The 22,998-nt window shown below is 42.3% G+C and overlaps 1 protein-coding gene across 3 annotated transcripts in view; it reads right to left on the bottom strand.

Annotated features, from left to right (window-relative positions):
- The window catches only part of CAST (calpastatin), a 264,338-nt gene that overhangs the window by 198,207 nt on the left and 43,133 nt on the right, over positions 1–22,998 (bottom strand). For 2 of the 3 annotated variants that reach the window (XM_073624542.1, XM_073624550.1), the window contains exon 1: positions 5,321–5,444. The exons of the other annotated variant lie outside the window; for it this stretch is intronic. The gene's annotated coding sequence lies outside the window, so the exon portion shown is untranslated. Of the gene's footprint in view, positions 1–5,320; positions 5,445–22,998 lie in introns of those variants that run through there. 3 annotated transcript variants of the gene reach the window in all.

Genomic DNA, 22,998 nt, shown 5'->3' with positions numbered 1-22,998 from the left:
CTCTGGAATTGGCTAATGTGAAAGGAGCCTTAGGGCCGGTGTTCATGGGCTTTTGATTGCCTTAGAACAAATGCAGGTGAGAAGATGATCAAATCCACCCGTCAATGAATTATGAATGACCTCAGCAATATTCCAAACTGATTGCAAATGAAAGCTAAATGCACTTGAAAGCGCCCCAACCCTTGCCCAAAGGCCATTGACACAGCCCTTATCATGGAATCACAAGCAGATTCAAATTTCTTTAGGGGAATTTATGAAGTAAGTTGTTGACAAATACATGATCATTACAGATCAGGTTACCATTTATTAAGGTCTTGTTTCCACAATGTCTGTACGGATCAGGGAAGACTCCATATATAAAACAATATGTGCCTTGTTCACACCACACATATCCGGTAGTGTGCGCTTCATAAAAAGGCAGCACGTATGCATTTTTCACGCAGCACAGCTGTGCTTAGAGCTGAATAAAATGTTGTTTTCTGACACTTCAATAAAGTTAAAAAAAATGAAGAAATAAACACACCACAGCATACAGGAGGTATACAATACTATAATATATATAATATAATACATACAGGTGGTGTGTTACTGGTCAGATCACCAGGTGAAAACAGAGGGAAAAAAGCCTAAAAAAAGAAAATGATTGTAGCCACCACATCTAATGATTGGTAAGCTGCAATATATTACATTTTTGGGTTTGGGTTAAATACGGCTTTGGGGCTCATGCACACTGCAGCTCCAAAAAAGAGGCTTTTTACAGGCATTTGAGCTTTTATTTCTGCCTAAAAAAGCTGGAAAAGCTTGTTCTTTTTTGTGCTTTTTCTCGCGTTTTTATTGATCTTTTTTTAGCTTTTTTTGAGCATAAGCGTTTTTTTCACAAACCCTACTAGATAGTATTTTTTTAGCCACTGTATAAACAAAACAAAAAGCTGGAACAAACGTTTTCACTAATTTATGAGCTTTTTCAAGCTCTTTTGAGCTCTTTGGGGTACTAGCTCCTCTCAAAACTGTGCATTTGGTGGGTTTTTTTTCTGCCTATAGGAGCATATGCCTGAAACTGCCTGAAAAAGCATTGTGTGCATGCACACATTCGCTAACATGGATGGGGAGTTTCTAGGCAGAAAAAAATAAGAGCTCAAATCAGCTCAAAAGTCTGTAGGAGCAGCTTCTTTGAGCTCCTTTGAGCTGCAGTGAGCACGAGCACTTAAAGTGAATGTGAACCCTCAAATATACCCAGTGAAGTAAACAGCCTCAGACATGGGAATCCGCAGAACTTTTTTCGGGGGGGGCATCATTTTAAGGTCACCCATGCTCCTCCCCTTTTCGACAATGTCATAAAGGTAAGGGCGAGCTATATGGGCACAACAGCAGCTATATGGGCACAGCAGCAAATATATGGGCACAGCAGCAGCTTTATGGGCACTAAAGCAGCTTTATGGGCACCATAATATCTTTACACAGACAGTGTAAGTGAGTCAGATGTCAGAGAGTGGGAGAACAGAGCAGACTCAGAGAAAAGTCTGCAGCAGCCGCGGTGGACCCTGCAAGTTTCACACTGTGGCGTCAGTAGGGTTGGTGTCACCTGATGTGATAAAACTTTGTGTCACCCTGCCTGGACATTCGCTCATTCTGGGTTGCCTGGGGTGAGTCTGGTCAGTAGTGTAGCATGTCTGTACCCTGGCAGTGACTCAGTCCTTCTCTCTCTGAGACAGCAGCCCGCAGCTCTCCCCTATCACAGCGCCGCTGCTGAGATCTCTTCACGAATGGGGGGGCTCGACAGCACCCGCTACATTTACATCTGATGGGTGGCACCCTGGTGCGGTCCTCACCCCCATAGTGACGTGGCCACCACTGGGACTGCACACCTTGCCGATTCCAGGGGGGACACTCCCCCCTGCCCTACCCAATGGACGCCCATGGCCTCAGATGATACACAGGGATGAAACAAATCTCCCTACATAAGTTTTACATGTATATCTGCAGTCTTCAGCTTTATATATACTTTAGAAAGTTCAGATCTGTTTTTCTGATTTTCTATTCCTGTTCAGCATTGCAGTGAAGCCTGGGCATACAGCCAAGACAGCTGATTGGAGGAAAAGCACACACACCCTCTCCTCATAGGTAGAGACGTTCAGAGCTGTTCATTGAATCCTTCAGCTCTGTGAAAATCTATTTATAGCATCCTCCCCAACACAAAACTCTGGCTGCTTTTATCTCAGTTGACAGAGAACTTGTCAGAAGTTCAGACAGACAGGACCCAGCTCAGGACCCAACAGGAGCAAGCATGTATGGGTGCCTCCTTGGCACCTGACTTGCTACAGGAGACACCTGGAGGAGGGAGTAGCTGACTGTGCAACCTTTGCACAGAGAAGGTAATTATAACCAAGCCTTAATAAAGGTTATATAAAGGTGTCACACAATGCTTGTGCACTTTCTGATTGTTATATAGCATTTCATAAAGATTCCCAGTCTGAAGAAAGCAGCAAAGCCATGGATGCAGTGTATTAGGAAAAAGTGGTAGATACTGTCTACTGTGATCCGAATTACAAAAGAGATTTTTAACTTGGAAAGGGCATATTCCTAAGTTTATCTACAGCAGGACTCTATTCTTTTTGCACTTGGATGCTCACTGTCTTTATATACCCATTTAACAGTACTATGCAGGGAGGCTTCTGCATTCTCTTTATTGTACAATCTCTTGTGAAAAATACCCCTTTCACACTGGGGGATTTTTTTTTTTTTAGCACTACAAATAGAGTCTGCAAAGCACCTGAAAAGCGCCTCTCAAGCCACCCCAGTGAGAAAGTCGAGGGCTTTCACACTGGTGCGGTGCACTTGCAGGATGGGAAGAAAAGCCCTGCAAGCAGCATTTTTGGGGTGGTGCGGGAGCGGTCTATACACCACTCCTCCACCTCCCCTGCCCATTGAAATGAATGGGCAGCACTGCCGAAGCAGCGCCGCAACACGGGCACTTTTCAGCCTTTCCTTGGCCAAAAAGTGCCCCTAAAACTAGCGGCGCTTTACCACTACCGCCCACACCGCCCCAGTGTGAAAGGGCTAAGGACCTAGTCTTATTCTGACATTTGTTGTTTACAAGATTAAATCAGTATTTTCTGCTAGACAATTACTTAGAACCCCCAAACATTATATATATTTTTTTAGCAGAGACCCCACAGAATAAAATACACTTTAATCATTTAAGAAAAAAAAACAGTATATACCCCAATTCTTTTTCATAATATGAAAGATGATGTTACGCGGAGTAAATTCATACATAACATGTCATGCTTTAAAACTGCGTGCGCTCGTGGAATGGCGCCAAACTACGGTACTTAAAAATCTCCATAGGCAACGTTTTAAAAAATGTTTACAGGCCATTAGTTTAGAGTTACAGAGGAGGTCCAGTGCTAGAATTATTACTCTCACTTAGATGTTCGCAGCAATACCTCACGTGTGGTGTAAAGAACATTTACATATGTGGGCGTGACCTATGTATGCGTTCACTACTGTGCAAAGCACGTGGGGATGGAAGCGCTTTAAGTTTGGTTTTTTTATTATTATATTTTTTACATTTTTACACTGTCCCTTTTAAAAACATGTTTTCTTGATCACTTTTATTGCTATCGCGAGGAATTTAAACATCCCTTGCAATAACAATACAGCATGTCAGGTCGTCTTTATGGAGGGATCTGGGGTCTAAAAGACCCCAATCTCTCCTCGACTCTAAAAAGCAAAAGATTAAAAAAAAAAACTTTAGCTTTAAGTAAAAAAACAAAAAACATGTTTACATGGCTCGAGAACTGGAAGTGACGTTGACGTCGCTCCAGTGCTCCAAGGGCATAGAGATGAGCGGTGGCCATCTTGCCATCATTCATCTCTATGCAAAAACCTTGCTGACGCCGGATGGTTCCCAGGCTCAGCGACCGCGCGGCGCATCTGCCACTTGGATCACTTTTATTGAAAAGCTGGCCGCCTAAGGGAAAGAATGATACCGGGGCTATGGCATCTAGCTGCAGTTATAACACATTATTATATATAATATATTATAATATATTTAACGTCAAAATCATGACATACATTTCCAGTTAGGGAATGTTAGTTAGTCAGCGATAGCAAGTGAGCAAAAACCCACTATACCGCCTGTTACCACTTCATGAAGTGTGCCAGATTACACTGACATCCTCACACCTTACCCAACTGGCTCAAATATAATTTTTTTTCTATTGGTTGTACTTCTGGGATGTACCATGCTGTGCCTGTGCTCATTCTTAGCATAGCATTGCATTGTTGAGTGTACAGCTTTTCTTTTTTTTTTTCTTTTTTTTTGTTGTTACATTGACGTAAATCATAAGAGAGGCAAAAAATTAAATAATATTTTTTACCAACAGTGGCAACATCAAACTGCATCACATTTTTCAGGACAGAATTTTCATGCAATTTCAGTATCATCTTCAGACCTAAATATACAGTAGTTTTCATCTAAAATAACCTCCAATAATGCATTTTCACATCATATGCCTAGTAAGGATTGTCCAGGTGTGGTGTGACAGTTTGAATTGAAAAACCAGACAGAATAGTAATTTAAAACAACTAAAAGCTAATGGTGTGTTAAATGCACATAACTAATCCATAAAAGCAGTCCTTTTACCCAAAGCAGATCGCAATAAATAATTTTTTTTAAAAAACCTTAATATCAATTCCATTTATTCAGTACATAACAGACAGAAATATCCCAAGTACAGTAATAATTAGTAGTCAATCAGAAATCTTTTTCTGGTGTTTCTGCTATAATATCATTGTTTTGTGCAGTGCTCCTCTGAATATATTTACTGCATATATCTTATTTCTGCCTTTAGTAGAATGATTGGGTATGCAAAGCTTATATTGTAGCTATTACTAAATCTGACATGCCATAACTTTCACCATACAATTCCAAATATTGCGTTCACTATTGAAGCCCTTTATTTGGAGACAGGTTACCTTCATTATTACTTCATCTTTGTTTTCCAGTACACATTTAGTGATCATTACTTTTATAATTTACTGTATTGCTGTACATTTCAGTACAAGTCACTCCCTGAAATACCAAGATGAGGTAAGTGAAAATATTCCAACAAATGACATAGTTGTGTTAAATATTTTCCTGTACTTTATTTACATGGACGTGCAGACATGTATCTAGGACACTACATGACCACAATACATCAAAATATTCATATGCATAACAACTGTAGGATTACTGATCTACTATAGAAAGAACTAATAAATTAATATATGCTGTATATAGCTGATAAAATAGAAGCAATCAGATTTGTCATACCTTTTTCCTCTCTGTACGAGACTTGGAATGTACTTTCTTGGCTTGTTTGCTAATGATAGTGTCTTGCCATTGGCTAGATGGTAGAATGGGTGAGATATGGGAGGAGAAGGCCCAAGGCAAGGAAGGTTTCAAACGTCACCTAAGAAAAATTTCTAAGCAGCCCAAAGTAAAGCTTCTTCCAATATGTTACAGTAAAGTTTGGGATATAAAGGGTTATTTGTGTCCTAAAATGGGATTATTAAACTGAACCTTAATGAATATACAGTATTTGCCAGCACACCAAGGATCTTCAGTCCAAATGTTTTTTTATTGAAGCACGATCACATCACAAGCAAAAGAGTGCAATGTTTCGGAGTCAAGCAAGACCCCTTCCTTAGACATGAGGAAGGGGTCCTGCGTGACTCCGAAACGTTGTACTCTCTTGCTTGTGATATGATCATGCTGAAATAAAAAAACATTTGGACTGAAGATCCGTAGTGTGCTGGCAAATATATTGGTTGTGGCTTTCATGATCCAGTCTCCAGCTGGTGGTTGTTACAGCACCCAGTATCCTAGAGCTTTCTCTAGGAATATGGACTATTATTAAACTAAACCTGTCACAGACCTGAGCAATTCAAATTGGATGTTTGATAAATAAATGCATAAGTAGAGATTTCCTTTGGTGGGAAGAGCAGCAAAGGTTGAATTGTCAGTCTACTGCAGGAAGTTAGGAGCGTACTGGATTTTTGGCAGGATCGACAGCTATTGTTCTGTACCTATAGCCTTTTTAAAGTCCAATTGAACTTACAGTTTAAAGCTAAATATATATGTGGGCAAGGTCTGGCTGTGCCAGTGCACGTATGGTAACACCTTGCCCGAAGGGGTGCTCTCCAATGCCTGGGACCAGGCAGAGGCTCCGGTCGTGTGAAGAATCAAACATTAGGGCAGTCCCCCGACTCAGAGATGAGCCTCTTGTATGCAGCAATAATGTACGGATAAGATGCTTCGTCCCAAGTAACTACACTTCAGTAAATGTATGTGTTGCATTGGGAGAGAAACGTAGAGCCATTGCCCACTCCACCACTTCAGCATACCTTTGTTACCTCACAGAATGGAGTCCAGCCAAGCACATAGTGGGCCCCATGCATGCTCATTAACTCTTTCCTTCCCGTACCTAGTGATCAGGCCTAGCTAGTCTGCTCCTGGTGACCGGAAACGGACCGATAGGGAGGGAGTCAGAGCACTGACCCCCTCACTACCAGAAGACCTGTCACCAAGTTCTTTAGGAATTCACCAAGACCCAACATACACCCCTTGAATAACTTCAGATCAGGCTTAATTAAGTTGAAGCAACTTTACTGAGATTCCAGCAGAACAGGTATAACATCCATAAATGTCCTCAACTTAACTACACCTAGCTAAGGCTGCTCCAGGCTACCTAAACTGGTGAAGTATTATTGGGAATAGTCCATTCTTGGAAAGGCTCTTGCAGAGAAGTCAATGTCCTTGGGATGTCCCAGTGAATCAGCATCCAATGCTGGAGCACAGGTCCCAGAGAACCCTTGTAGATGTGCCACCTTCTTTTAGGCACTGGCTATTGCCGGATTCCAGACCTTATCTCCCTTTATACAACATGGGAGGGTGGCTGGACCCACACACAGGGAAATCGGTAAGGTGTTAACCCCTTCCTCCACCCACCTGGGCAGATGAGCTAACTGAACATACAGTAGGCCACCTGCCTACAAATTACATGTGCAAAATGTACAACACTTTGCAGAAGTCTGACATGCTCCCTACTGAATCAGAGCTAAAATTTCCTTTAAACAGCTTTACTGATTGCAGATGTATAGGTCTGACTCAGTGGGGGCATCAGACCTCTGCATAGAGATCACTGCTTCCACTTAATCTGGAAGTTCAATTGTGCTTTAAAAAGAAAAAATATGGTTATAAAAACTAAACATTTTTTACTTTAATGCATTCCTTAAATCAGTATCCCCCCCTTTTACTTACCTGAGCCCTCGGTCAATCCAGTGCTGTACCCATCTGAAGCTCCTTTCTCCCCTCACTTTTTGGTTGCATGAGGCAGCAGGAGGCATTGGCTCCCGCTGCTGTCAATAAAAGCCAGTGACGTGGGAGTGGGGGGTAGGGCCAAGCACCATTGTCTGTGTAAATAGATGCAGACAGCGAGGCTCGAGAGCAAGCCTGCATGAGTGCCCCCATAGAAAGCCACTTTCCATAGAGGCACTTGGCAGAGGGGAGGAGCCAGGAGCGCCGGCATGGGACCTGAGAAGAGGGGGTTTGGGGCTGCTCTGTACAATGCCAATGCACAGAGCAGGTAAGTATAAACCTGTTTGTTGATTTTAAAAAAGGATTTACATTCACTGGAATTGGGTCTAACAACAATTAATAAAAGCATATTCTGCTTCTAAGCATATCTCAGTCTGTAATACATCGACTTTAAAAGTTGAGTTTGGCCCATCCTTCCCACCTTCAGAGCCATCCTGCTGGACTGTTAAATAGATGGACACGTTTAATAACTAAAAAGTGGAAGAGTCAAGGTCAGCTTGAGTTTTGAAAATTTGGATTTGTATCCAATTTACACATCTCTGGATCTACTAATAGTTTTTACTCAAGGAAACCTCTGTTTTAGCATCTTACCCAGTGTGTGCTCGGTCTGTAACTTTGCAATATTTGCCCACTCTTCTTTGCAGAACTACTCAGTTCAGCTCAATTTGATGGTGACTTTTTGTGCACTGCGGTCTTCAAGGCATTCCACACAATGGTTGAAGGAGAAAAAGGTGAATGTGTCCTTCCATGGCTTAGTCAGAGCCCAAACTTAAATCATATTGAAAATCTGTAGAATGACTTGAAGATTGCAGTCCACAAACTGTCACCATCAAATTCAACTAAACTTGAGCAGTTGGGATAATATTGCTAAGTGTAGATGTGCAAAGTTAGTAGAGACATATCCCAACAGACTAAAGGCTTTAATTAAAGCAAAAGGTGGTTCAATTAAATACTGAGATAAGGGGGGGGGGGGGGTGATCCTTTTTCCAACTCAGTGATTCTGTTTTTGAATTTTTTTATTTATTCCTGACATGTTGATGTTATATCTGTCACTTGGATGTTATAAGTTGCACTTGAAACAGAAGTGTGTACTTCACAATGCCTATAAATGAAACCATTTTCTGCCCATAAAAAAGTTCAGCATCACAAATTATTGCCAAAGCAAAAGCTCCATAGAAAGAAATGTAAAAATAGCTTTGTTTTTTTAAGATATATGCACTATATTACCAAAAGTATTGGGACACCAGCCTTTACACGCACATGAACTTTAATGGTATCCCAGTCTTAGTCCGTAGGGTTCAATATTGAGTTGGCCCACCCTTTGCAGCTATAACAGCTATGTTCATGTGCATATAAAGGTAGGCATCTCAATACTTTTGGTAATATAGTGTATATGCGGGAACTGAAATGTTCCAGGCTCTTCGAATTATGAACTTCCAGCTGTTGAGGAACTACAAGTTCCATCATGTCTCTGACTCTGGACATCTGGTGCAGCTCTGCATAGAAACCAACCAGCTTCCAGGTTTTATGTCAAAGCTTCCTTGTACAAGCTGAAGTTAGAATATGATTGGCTATCATGCACAGCTGCACCAAATTGTGCACTCTTCAGTTTTAGTAAATTGACCCCTGAGAGTCATGCCTGTGGCTGTCAAAGTATTGTAATGCCTCGTGGGCATTTTTTGCAAAATGAGGTCAACCTAGTGACTTAGTACAAATGTCAGAGACCACTGACATGTTCCAAAAGATTATCAGAGGCAGGTGGCATAACAAGCCAACATGCTCTATGAGGCTGTTAGAGGCCGTACACATTTTCCCACAGACTATCAGAAACTGCTGGCATATTTCAACAAACTATCAGAAACTATTGACCCCAATAGGCTGTCAGAGATAGCCAGTATGAGTACACTCTGGGAGAATATTCAGAGACCAATGAAATGTTCCTACAACTATCAGTGACTACTGACTGTCAGCGACTGAAACCATGTTTCAGTAAATATGTTAAAGGTTGACATTTGGAGAGGTGTCAGTGCTGAAATTCAGATTTAATTTACAAAAAGCACTATAGGCACTAGAAGGGAAATGTCATTATGTAACATTCCCAAAATGTCAGCGGCTTTTGCATTAAATTAAATACATTTAAAGCAATGATTTGTAATGACTACTCTCTACCATAATCCTAATGTCTCCAAATGGTATTCCTATTGTTATTCCTATTTTACTTTAGTGTTTTTTTTAAACCCAATGCAGCACCAGAACTTCTGGTACTGGCCTGTGTCTGACCTGTACATTGTCCCTTTGGGTTTTGTTGGTTACTAGTTAAGCTTTGTTACTGGTAATCAGAGCACCTATAGACTGTTGAAAATATAAATGGCTCACCTTTTTCCAACTCATCAGGCAGTTTGTGAGCACCTTGGTGTATTAAATGTTTTTTGTAGAAAAAAAATGTGAATTTGCTGGGAAACACACTTCTTAAATATATTTTTGTATTTCTACTGCTGTTCTTTTAATGATGTACTTTTTTGGATTTGAATGCACAGAGAATTATTAATATTGGTTTGTACTCCAAAATTGCCTTCAGTCCAATGCCTTTACCATAGTGCCACAAGCATGAAGGGTTTAGATGCCATTTATACCACCAGTATGTTTGGGGTATAGACTGTAAATGTCCATTTGTTTTACTAACTGATTAAACATATTTTTGTTTTATAGATATGTGCTTTTTCTTGCAAATTATATATTATGAATAAATAATGTAGAGATGAATGATGAAATCCCCAATAATTGACTGCATGTTACTTTTTTTGCCATTAGCCACAAGAATCTTTATTTTATGGCTCTACTGCAGATTAGTAGAATGAATCTGCAGACAGCAAGGCCAGTTCTTCCTCTGTGTTGGCCAGTGTTCATTTCCATTTAGTAATATGGCTACATTGTGAACCTCTTTAAAAAATTCGGCTGGAATTTATTTAGTCATGCAACTTCCATCCATTAACTTGCTCACAATAACGACTGATACAAAGTATGCTTATTATTTCTTCTATCATTAGATCTATTCCACTGAGATCCTTTAGTGCTTTGAAAAGGATGTAGAAGTCATCTGTCTGTCTAACTATCTCTGGATGTAAATTATGAATTGACAGCATAAAACTGCCTACTGAGCAGAATAGTGTTGCTCTTGCAGAGTGAATTTATTGCATCATGTGACTTTGCAAAACTATTTTACTTGTGTGTTTAAATTTCAGCTTGCACTATTAAATTTTATAAAAAGGCTTTTTTCAACAGGAGGTGAAGACCTGAAAATGACGTATGAGCTCTATCTGCTGGCCAGACATGAAAAGTATTCAAATGCAATATTACATATTTACCTTATTTAAAAAAAATATTTTTTTGAATTCTATTATTTCATTCTGATCATAATGCCTAAAGGAATTGAGGAAATATATACTAAATCACCATACATTTTGAATACCAGAACAGAAAATTCTGTTGCCTTCAGTAGCTTGTGGCATAGCTAATTTCTCAATGTAGTCCTTTAGCACATTTAAACATATCAGCAGAGGTCAGTATGATACACGTATAACAGAATACAGCACAAGACGAGCTTAGCTCATCTGCAAAGCAATGTCACTAGTTCATGCATTAGCAAATCCTTAGTAAGTAGTAAGGTACTTGAAATGTTGTGCTACACTTTTGCTTGTTTTTTTTTTTTTTTCTTCTTTCATCAAAATTTTTTGTAAGTGACATCCCTAGCAGAGATAATCAAAACTCAATTTTTGTGTTCAATAACATGGATGGATAAGTAGTCTTCAGCAGAAAAGGCAGAAAAATATTCATATGCTTTTCTGAACATTGAAATTCTAGAGCTGAAAGTAAGCTAAGGTAAGGAGAGCAACTAGCCTTAGATTATTTAAAATCTCAGGAACTACATTCAATATATTAAATGTCCATCAGGAACATCGGTTCAAGAACAACAACAGTCAACTTGATAGCAGAAAACACAGAAATATTATTAATATTCCAATTAATCATATCAATAATTTGATAGCAAAGGTCAGAAGTCAGTCTTCGCAAGGGATAAAACGTGGTTATGCTACATAGAGGCTTCACGTATGACCCACTCTATCAATGTATTGTATTCCAACATACATCGGTGGCCCCTTCTCAATGATCATTACTGAACTGGCAACCACCCATTCAGGCTGCAACATGAACTTCTCAAAACACCAAATGATCCGAAGTTCCATAGAAATTTACAGCTCACATAAGTCTGTTAGGCAGAATATGGATATTTTGTAGCAAGACCTTTGGCACCCCTCTGCCAGCGCTGATTAGGTGGCGATTGACTGTTGGAAGCCGGACATGGCTGAATGCAGGCTGGTTTCTGTTTAACCGTCCAACACTGGCCGATATTCAGCCCGTGTGTACCACCTTTAGGTGGAAGCCAGCAGGTCAATGTCAACAATACACTAGAGCCTGAAGCCTGAGACACATAGGCAGTTTTTATTTCATTAAACTTGTGGGCAGGTTGAAATAGTTAGTTACTGTAGGTGCTGTCCTGGCCAGGAGGGTAGGAGTTAATGCTTCTCCTGGTTCTTTGGTCTTGTGGCAGGTTCTTCTCTGGGTCTGGCCCACTGGTCCTGTGTGTTCTAAAAAGGCCAGTGGCCTGGGGCAGAGGTTCAAGTACCATCTGGAGAACCTGGCGAGATAGTTGGGAGAGTTTGGGCCTATCCCTAACTAGAGTGCCCATAAGAGAGTGGGACTGAGAATGACACCCACAAGGAGCAGAAGGAGGTAATCTATTATCATCGTGATGTAAAGTCCTCAGAACCTGGGGTTTGCCCTGAAGACACCAACACTGGAACATGCCACTGAAGGATCTAAGTCTGCATGAGAGTGCCTCTGAAGGACTGTAATTGCTTGAACTTCATCTTTGCAGGTATGCCAGTGCAGCACAAGCCTGTAGTTAGGAGTAGTGATGTAGGAATAGCCTTGCATTTACAGTGGGGCAAAAAGTATTTAGTCAGCCACCAATTGTGGAAGTTCTCCCACTTAAAAAGATGAGAGAGGCCTGTAATTGTCATCATAGGTATACCTCAATTATGAGAGACAAAATGTGGAAACAAATCCAGACAATCACATTGTCTGATTTTTGAAAGAATTTATTTGCAAATTATGGTGGAAAATAAGTATTTGTTCAATATCAACAGTTCATCTCAATACTTTGTTATATATCCTTTGATGGCAATGACAGAGGTCAAACGTTTTCTATAAGTCTTCACAAGATTGTCACACACTGTTGCTGGTATGTTGGCCCATTCCTCCATGCAGATCTCCTCTAGAGCAGTGATGTTTTGGGGCTGTCGCTGGGCAACACAGACTTTCAACTCCCTCCAAAGGTTTTCTATGGGGTTGAGATCTGGAGACTGGCTAGGCCACTCCAGGACCTTGAAATGCTTCTCCTGAAGCCACTTCCCCATTGCCTGGGCGGTGTGTTTGGGATCATTGTCATACTGAAAGACCCAGCCACGTTTCATCTTCAATGCCCTTGCTGATGGAAGGAGGTTTGCACTCAAAATCTCACAATACATGGCCCTATTCATTCTTTCATATACACGGATCAGTCATCCTGTTCCCTTTGCAGAGAAACAGCCCCAAAGCATGATGTTGCCACCCCCATGCTTCACAGTAGGTATGGTGTGCTTTGGTTGCAACTCAGCATTCTCTTTCCTCCAAACACGACGAGTTGTGTTTCCACCAAACAGTTCTACTTTGGTTTCATCTGACCATATGACATTCTCCCAATCCTCTTCTGGATCATCCAAATGCTCTCTAGCAAACCTCAGACGGGCCCGGACATGTACTGGCTTAAGCAGGGGGACACGTCTGGCACTGCAGGATCTGAGTCCCTGGCGGCGTAGTGTGTTACTGATGGTAGCCTTTGTTACGTTGGTCCCAGCTCTCTGCAGGTCATTCACTAGGTCCCCCATGTGGTTCTTGGATTTTTACTCACCTTTCTTGTGATCATTTTGACCCCACGGGGTGAGATCTTGCGTGGAGCCCCAGACCGAGGGAGATTATCAGTTGTCTTGTATGTCTTCCATTTTCTAATTATTGCTCCCACAGTTGATTTCTTCACACCAAGCTGCTTGCCTATTGCAGATTCAGTCTTCCCAGCCTGGTGCAGGTCTACAATTTTGTTTCTGGTGTCCTTCAACAGCTCTTTGGTCTTCACCATAGTGGAGTTTGGAGTGTGAATGTTTAAGGTTGTGGACAGGTGTCTTTTATACTGATAACAAGTTCAAACAGGTGCCATTAATACAGGTAATGAGTGGAGGACAGAGGAGCCTCTTAAAGAAGAAGATACAGGTCCGTGAGAGCCAGAAATCTTGCTTATTTGTAGGTGTCCAAATACTTATTTTCCACCATAATTTGCAAATAAATTCTTTCAAAAATCAGACAATGTGATTGTCTGGATTTGTTTCCACATTTTGTCTCTCATAGTTGAGGTATACCTCTGATGACAATTACAGGCCTCTCTCATCTTTTTAAGTGGGAGAACTTGAACAATTGTTGGCTGACTAAATACTTTTTTGCCCCACTGTATATGTTGGACTGTTCATTTTTGTACTTTTTCTAAGTAAAGCATTGAACCGTTGTCCTTGCTTGGTCTGACGTTACTAAAGAGGTGTATTGCAAGTAACCAGCACACACATAGCTTATTAAGTGGGTCTCAACACATTGGGTTATGAAGGTATTCATGTGAAATGGAGAAATGTGAGGACATATGTAGTTGCCATGAGTAACGGAAGTGTAACAAGCAGCCTGTCGGTAGAGTGTACCAGTTTTAGGTGGTGTGGTTTCTAGCAACGAGGGAGATGTTGTCGGCACTCCTTCTGCCAGTGGTCTTTCTCCAATAGCAACAGGAGCAGATTAGCACTTCAGAGATTCCCATCCTGTACAGAGGTACGCAGGTTCACAGCGTGCACAGTGAAGCCCACTCCGCTATTGAGGAGTAGTAGTGGAAAAAGCTGGACAGATGGATGTGGACATTGGCTCAGCATGTTCCTCCTAAATGCAGATTACAGAGAAGGTGTGCATTGTCACGAGGAACCAAGAGTTAACTGGAGAACAGTTACGGTGTCAGTGTGCATGGTGTATAGTAAAATATGATGGAGGACAGAGATAGTCAACTGTAAGCACCACATCCCATATTTAAATGGTGAGCAGAAACTAAAGGCTGTTAGGCCTAAAGAAAAATGGGGAGGGGGGGGAATCTACCCCAGGGACTTTTAAGGTGCTATTTAATAGACAGTATATTCAAAAAAAAAAAAATTTTTTTATACAATTATATAGAATAAAATTAATATTTATTAATATTGAATCACATTAAAATATTCATGTCATACTTCAGGAGTAAGACATGTAGATAAGAACACTAAGACATAAACAGTGTCACCCAAAGGAATTTCTCGGTTATATCACAATTGAACCGTGCAACAAAAAGCAACTATTCAAAAGATGCCAAAACAATCTGCCGTTCTCGACATGTTTCGCTCTGAATGTGAGCTTCTTCAGGAGTTTAAAGGCAATGATTGTGACGGACTCAGGCTGTAGCACATTGATCTGGCATAGACTATTTCAATGGATCGGTAATACTGCTGCTAGTTTCAAACCGGAAAGTTCTCACATATGAGAGGTATCAAGTGCCATACTGTGACCACAGGGGAATACAAAGTCTACAAAGCGGCCCTGATACATAAAAGTATATTGGCAAATGATGTCATATAGATGGAAATAGGCATCATAAATGAATGAAATAAATGAAGGAATTCCACTGATAGCTGCAGGGATAAGCGATCACCAGCAGAAATATTTTTTCACAGGTAGTGGTCCGGCATACAAGCTGAGGAGAGCATCCCGCTGCCTCTGTAGGATCGCACCGGTGACGCTTTGTAGACTTTGTATTCCCCTGTGGTCACAGTATGGCACTTGATACCTCTCATATGTGAGAACTTTCCGGTTTGAAACTAGCAGCAGTATTACCGATCCATTGAAATAGTCTATGCCAGATCAATGTGCTACAGCCTGAGTCCGTCACAATCATTGCCTTTAAACTCCTGAAGAAGCTCACATTCAGAGCGAAACATGTCGAGAACGGCAGATTGTTTTGGCATCTTTTGAATAGTTGCTTTTTGTTGCACGGTTCAATTGTGATATAACCGAGAAATTCCTTTGGGTGACACTGTTTATGTCTTAGTGTTCTTATCTACATGTCTTACTCCTGAAGTATGACATGAATATTTTAATGTGATTCAATATTAATAAATATTAATTTTATTCTATATAATTGTATAAAAAAATTTTTTTTTTTTGAATATACTGTCTATTAAATAGCACCTTAAAAGTCCCTGGGGTAGATTCCCCCCCCTCCCCATTTTTCTTTAGGCCTAACAGCCTTTAGTTTCTGCTGTGCATGGTGTATGTTCATTTCTAAGAGTAGAGTAGAGGTTCGCCTTAAGGTTGAGTATTCCCCCACGGCAACCTCAGCCTTGTTCCAGAACATTGATGAAGATAGCACAAAGCAAAGGTACCCCATGTGTGTAGTAAATTGACCCTGTACAAGGTGCCTAGGGTAGCCAGAAGCAGGGCCGGTACAAGGCAGGGGCGGAAGGGGCGGATGCCCTGGGCGGTACAATTTGTGGGAGGAAGGGGGGCGCAGGTGAAGTGCTGGCAGTGTGCTTCACAGTACACACTAGTTGGCACCCCTCGCTGTACTGTAATTGTCTGTACCTTACTGCTGTAATGTGCCAAGTGCGCTCCTGCACCTGGCACAAGCCTACACGGTCCGCACCAGCTATCCTGTCAGAGTTGCCCCTTCACTCCCCCTATGAAGGCGCTTTGTAGTCCCGTCGGCGTGACGTCACTCATGGCCGGAGGTGGTATAGGAGGAGAGCAGAGAGCTGCTGCCGAAGCTGCGGGAGGAGCCGCCGAGGAGGAACCAGCAGTTCAGAAAAAACGTGTGTATTGCCAGCCTCTCCTCTCTGACCTGTCAGGTAACACATAGTAAGTAGAGGAAGTTTTATGCAGAGCTCACTTCCTCTACTGGCTTTTCTGTGTTAGCTCTCGGCACTCACTGCTGCTGCCCTCGAGCCCTTGTGCATGCTTCTGCCACCAGCACTGTAAGCCACAGCTGCAGTGACTCCAGAGGCAGCTTATCCCCGCTTGCTGCTGCTACTGAGACATTGTAGCACGGAGCCGAGGAGCTCTGAAACTCCTCATCGGCTCTGTGCTACAGCAGGTGGAGCTCTCTGTACTTTGAATAAAAAAAAAAAAGCCTGCACATACCATAGAGACTGGTGGCTATCGGAAGAGGTGAGAGATTGCCAAAGACTGAAGTTGAACAGAGAGGACAGGAGTGCACTGTAAAGGTGTGGGGGATGGGGGAATATGTGCTGAGAGAAGAGGTAGCAATATGTGCAGAGGGAACAGTGAATGGGGGGGGGTGGGGGGTTAGCAGAGAGGAGATCTGGGGGGATTTGTAGAGAAAGGAGAGCTAGAGGGATGTGTGCAGAAAGGAGATCTGGGGGATGTGTGCAGAGAGGAGATCTGGGGGGATTTCTACAGAAAGGAGAGCTGTAGGGATGTGTGCAGAGAGGGATCTGGGGGCATTTGTACAGAAAGGAGAGCTGGAGGGATGTGTGCAGAGAGGAGATCTGGGTGGATTTGTACAGAAAGGAGAGCTGGAGGGATGTGTGCAGAGAGGAGATCTGGGTGGATTTGTACAGAAAGGAGAGCTGGAGGGAATGTGTGCAGAGAGGGATCTGGGGGGATTTGTACAGAAAGGAGAGCTGGAAGGATGTGTGAATAGAGGGATCTGGGGGGATTTGTAAAGAAAGGAGAGCTGGAGGGATGTGTGCAGAGAGGGATCTGGGGGGATTTGTAAAGAAAGGAGAGCTGGAGGGATGTGTGCAGAGAGGGATCTGGGGGGATTTGTAAAGAAAGGAGAGCTGGAGGGATGTGTGCAGAGAGGAGATCTGGGGGATTTGTAGAGAAAAGAGAGCTGTAGGGATGTGTGCAGAGAGGGATCTGGAGGGATTTGTAAAGAAAGGAGAGCTAGAGGGATGTGTGCAGAGAGGAGATCTGGGGGGATTTGTACAGAAAGGAGAGCTGGAGGGATGTGTGAATAGAGGGATCTGGGGGATTTGTACAGAAAGGAGAGCTGGAGGGAATGTGTGCAGTGAGGAGATCTGGGGGGATTTGTAAAGAAAGGAGAGCTGGAGGGATGTGTGCAGAGAGGGATCTGGGGGGATTTGTACAGAAAGGAGAGCTGGAGGGATGTGTGCAGAGAGGAGATCTGGGGGGATTTGTACAGAAAGGAGAGCTGGAGGGAATGTGGGCAAGAATACCTGCGGAAATCCCCAGAGAGTGAACAGTGACAATAATTGGGGGGGGGGGGGGGCGTAGTTTTCCATCTTCGCCCTGGGCACCAAATGACCTTGTCCCGGCACTGTATCTGACTCACATCCTTACACTCATATAACTGTAATTTTGGTTTTACTCTTACATGCTGATATAGAGATAAAATCTGTGAAGCCAAAGTGTCAATCTGTTACATCCCTGATTCATTGTTTCCCTTGCAGCCATAAAATGCAGGGTTGAGTCAAGGATTTAAAAAGACAGTTATAAAAAAAAAAAAAAAAAATGCTTGTTATATCTAAGCAGATACATAAGACTATTGTTCTTTTAATTCATACCATCTGCATTTTCTTAAAATGTCTACTGTTCTCATTTTGACCTATCAGAAATTGACTTACATGGACTGTTCCATATTCATCTTGGTAACTCTCTTCTTATCACCCAGGATCACAACAAATAAGACAACAGAATATAACTTGTTCTTTTAAAGTTAAAATTCACTATCTCATCTGTCATCCCCCTTAGCAGAAAATGAAAATGGTTTATCAAATATCAGAGACAGACGTTCTGCTGTTGCACTGTCACAGCCACAGAAATAGAACCAGCGACCCATAGGAATGAATGGAAAGACAGTTGACCTAGATAAAGCACAGGTGTCCGGTGCTGGGACAGTGCACCAGCTGAGCGTATGCATCTGAAATCTTATGCCAGATCATTTTTCTGATGAAGGGGACAGGGGGACGCAATCATAAATACCATTTTCAGTTACCCCTATAATAGTATGCATACTGTATATTGATTCAACTTTGAGTGACCAGATCTGTACACTTTTTAGGTAGATAATAAAACTTTCTTTCTCTCTGAATATAATCCACCAGCTAGCTATAGTGCAATACAGCATTGATATTTTTATGTTCAGGCTAAATTTAGTTTTTGGCTCTGCTGTACTCAGTGGAGGCTGTGATCTGTTTATTTAGTCTGTCTGGTCAAGTTTCGTTAAGCTTAGTGGTTGTCTGTCTCTGAAAGAAGCTTCCAGAGGGTAGAGAAGGAGGGTCAATCACTGAAGTTATGAATATTTATCTACTCTCAGCCAATCTCTGCCGGGGGCACCCAGAAGTTGGCTGAGGAAGGAAATAAATGCTTGGGAGGCCTGCTCGGTATTCTCTTCTCCTGGGGCTGCTGCCCCTGGGATGCAGCCTGTGAACTGGAGCTGATGTTTGGGCCTCAGCATGTGCTGGGCTGATGGCCCAGAAGAGATTTGACTAAAGATGTTTGTTGGAGGGCATCACCCGGAGACGCTGGCTTGAAGAAGGATTTTTTTTTCTCCCACACTGAAGAGTGTCACGTGGAAACTGGACTGAGTGGCAGCTGTCCTAGGACATTGAGAGTAAAGTTCTTGATTGGCGATCCCATGTGCTTGGTGAAGTGAGTGTCAGAAGTTGCTGTCAGAACTGGAGCTGCTTATACAGAGTTCTAGATTAAAACTGGCCATTCCTCCTAACATCATCAAAAAGTTGCTATTAAAGGTTTCCTGCTAAGTGACTGTCCTCCTGTTGTTGCTAGCGTATCATCCACCCTTATCCCTCTGCTGTTCACGTTTTCTGCAATAAATCTACAAAAGACATCCCCTACACCGAGCCTGTATTGTCAGTGTGCTTGGAACAGTGACGGTGGCAGGCAGCCTCTGTATTATAGCAATGGAGACCTGGGTCATACTCAGTGACCACTTTGGGGCAGACCGCTACAAATTATTACGGTGAGTTGGACTATTTCTAATGTAACTTTCATTCTTGGAGCATATCTAGGCCTCAGTTTTTAACTGGAGGAGGTACACATAGCTTAAAGTGACTATAAAGGCAAAAGGTTTTTTATCTCAACCACCTGCCGACCACCGCACACCGATTTACATTGGCAGAGTGGCATGGGCAGGCAAAAGGGCATACCCGTACGTCCCTTTGCATTTGCCGTCTAGCGGGCACGCGCCCTCTGCGTGTCGCGGGAGTGTGCCCGCGGGTCCTGCGAACTCGATGTTCACCAGCAGCCCGCAATTGCGGTGGGAAGAGGCAGAACGGGGAGATGTAAGCAACGGGGAGTTGTAAACAAGGCATTTCCATGTTCTGCCTAGCAAAATGACAGGGATCTACTGCTCCCTGTCAGCAGGAGCAGTGATCTCTGTCATGTTGTAGTGAGCCCATCCCCCCTACAGTTAGAACACTCCAGGGAACACACTTAACCCCTTGATCGCCCCCTAGTGTTTAACCTCTTTCCTGCCAGTGTCATTTATACAGTAATCAGTGGCTATTTGTAGCTCTGATCGCTGTATAAATGTCAATGGTCCCAAAATAGTGTCAAAAGTGTCTGATCTGTCCGCCATAATGTCGCGGTCCCAATAAAAATCGCCGATATCCCCCATTACTAGTGAAAAAAAAAATTTATAATAAAAATGCCATAAATCCAGGGCTTTTTTTCAGCGCAGTTCCGGCACCTCCAGCACTGAATGTGTGTATTAGCATGGGGTGTGGGGTGTGCTGGAGGGTCTATTAATGTTGGCTGCTGGGGGATCTATTGTCACTGGTGGGGATCTGATTTTGTGTGAGGGTCTATTGTTGCTGATGGGAAATCTATTGTTGCTGGGGGGTCTTATGTTGCTGGAAGGGATCTACTGTTGAGGGAGACATCTATTTTTACTGGCTGCTGGAGGATCTATTGATGCTGGCTGCCGGGAGATCTGTTGTTGCTGCTGGGGGGTTCTAATGTTGCTTGGGTGGATATTTTGTTACTGGGGGTGATATTTTGTTGTGGGTGGTTCACTGTTGCTGCAGGGAGTCTATTGTTGTTGGGGTGGAGTCCCTTGTTGCTGGGGGAGTCTATTGTTGTGTGGGGATCTATTGCTGGGATCCTATTGTTGCTGGCTGCAGGGAATCTATTTTACTGCTTTTCTTTTTATCATTACCATGTTCCATACAAATGATTTAGCACCACAAAATGATACTCGGTTCTGTATTCTCTAAAAGGGGCAGTACTGGTAGGTGGGTAGGGGGTGGAATCAAGGGACGGTGGTCAGAGGTGGGTAGGGGTAATTCCTGCACCTATTCTCTGAGAAAAAAAGCCCCTGCATAAATCTATCCCCTATTTTGTAGACGCTATAACTTTTGCGAAAACCAATCAATATACACTTATGCCTCGTACACACGGTCGGATTTTCCGACGGAAAATGTGTGATAGGACCTTGTTGTCGGAAATTCCGACCGTGTGTAGGCTCCATCACACATTTTCCATTGGATTTTCCGACACACAAAGTTTGAGAGCAGGATATAAAATTTTCCGACAACAAAATCCGTTGTCGGAAATTCCGATCGTGTGTACACAAATCCGACGGACAAAGTGCCACGCATGCTCAGAATAAATAAAGAGATGAAAGCTATTGGCCACTGCCCCGTTTATAGTCCCGACGTACGTGTTTTACGTCACCGCTTTTAGAACGATCGGATTTTCCAACAACTTTGTGTGACCGTGTGTATGCAAGACAAGTTTGAGCCAACATCCGTCGAAAAAAATCCTAGGATTTTGTTGTCGGAATGTCCGAACAAAGTCCGACCGTGTGTACAGGGGATTATTGCGGTTTTTTTTACCAAAAATATGTAGAAGAATACATATCAGCCTTAACTGTGGAAGAAATTCGTTTTTTATATATTTTTTGGGGATATTTATTATAGCAAAAAGTAAAAAATATTGTTTTTTTTCAAAATTGTCGGTCTTTTTTTGTTTATATAGCAAAAAATAAAAAACGCAGAGGTAATCAAATACCACCAAAGGAAAACTCTATTTGCGGGGAAAAAAGGACGTCAATTTTGTTTGGGTGCAACGTCGAACGACCGCGCAATTGTCAGCTAAAGTGACGCAGTGCCGAATTGCAAAAAATGCTCTGGTCAGGAAGGGGGTAAATCCTTCCGGGGCTGAAGTGGTTAATGCATGCTATGCATTAAGATAATGCCTGAGACAGCAGAGGGTGCCATTGGGATTTTCTTTTACTTTCACAGTAAACAGGACAAATAAAGAGAGTGAATCTCTACAACAGGGGCACAGACAGCAATACAAACCTGACAGGAGGTCTAATTCCACCTCCAAAACAAAAAAAAAAAGTTTTGCCTTTAGTTATAACCTAACCAGGACAGAATCCATTATTCTTTGTTACTGTTCTATTGACAAATACCTGAAAGAGTAAAATATTGCAGCCTTGAGTGCTTCATTAAGCCCTGGAACATTCACATGCATTTGCTTCCTAAACTAACTGGAAATACTTGATGGCCTGCTCTACTTTTAACACAATCATGTTTTTCATTTTAGGGATAGTCTTACCTTAACATTGCTGGAATGTCAGTAAAAAACTGCATCAGATTCTGTTATTCATTTAAAACACAGTAACAGAAAGACCAGTTCTTCTGGCACATGCTGAGGTTCACAAACTATTCTAGGCTTGCAAGAAGCAGACCTTGCACCTCCCAAGGTATTTACCAGTGCTGTTATTTTCTGCTGAATACACATACCAACCAAGCAAGTCCAGGGATTTCCTCTTCTTACCTGCTTCTGTCCTAGTGGTGTAGGTTCAGTACTGCACCACCATGTTTTTTATTTTGTTTTTTGGGCTCCTTATGATTCAGCATCCAGATCCTGCTCATGTGAAGACAGAGAACTGCAGCCATGCCGCAGCATCTGCGCTCCATTAGCTACAATTGGAACCCAATAGCTTTCACTGATTTCCCCTACCTAATATGAACCTGGAATTACATGGCTTCTCAGTTCGACTGTCACTTTCCCAAGTGGCTGTGGATGGAGAAGAAGCTAATTCAGTACGATCTGCGCTCCGTTAGCTACAATGGAACCCCATAGCTTTCACTGATTTCCCCTACCTAGCATGAACCCGGAATTACATGGCTTCTCAGTTTGACTGTCAATTTTCCAGGCGGCTCTGGATAGGGAAGAAGCTAATGCGGCATAATCTGCGCTCCACTAGCTAGATATCCTGATATTTTAATAAAGCGAACCTATCACAACAAAATTGTATTAGGGGACAAAAGTTGCCCTTAGGCACCTAAAACCCCTCTTAAAATAATTTTGGAGCCTGCCTTGCCCCCACAGAACATAAACACACACATCAGGGGTGCCTACGTATGAAAAAGTTTATAGCGCTTCACATATCACTGCATACCCAGAAG

The sequence above is a fragment of the Aquarana catesbeiana genome, linkage group LG01 (genome assembly GCF_042186555.1).
Source record: "Aquarana catesbeiana isolate 2022-GZ linkage group LG01, ASM4218655v1, whole genome shotgun sequence".
NCBI lineage: Eukaryota > Metazoa > Chordata > Amphibia > Anura > Ranidae > Aquarana > Aquarana catesbeiana.
Note: the sequence above shows the minus strand (reverse complement) of the source record. Positions and strands in the feature narration are given on the sequence as shown.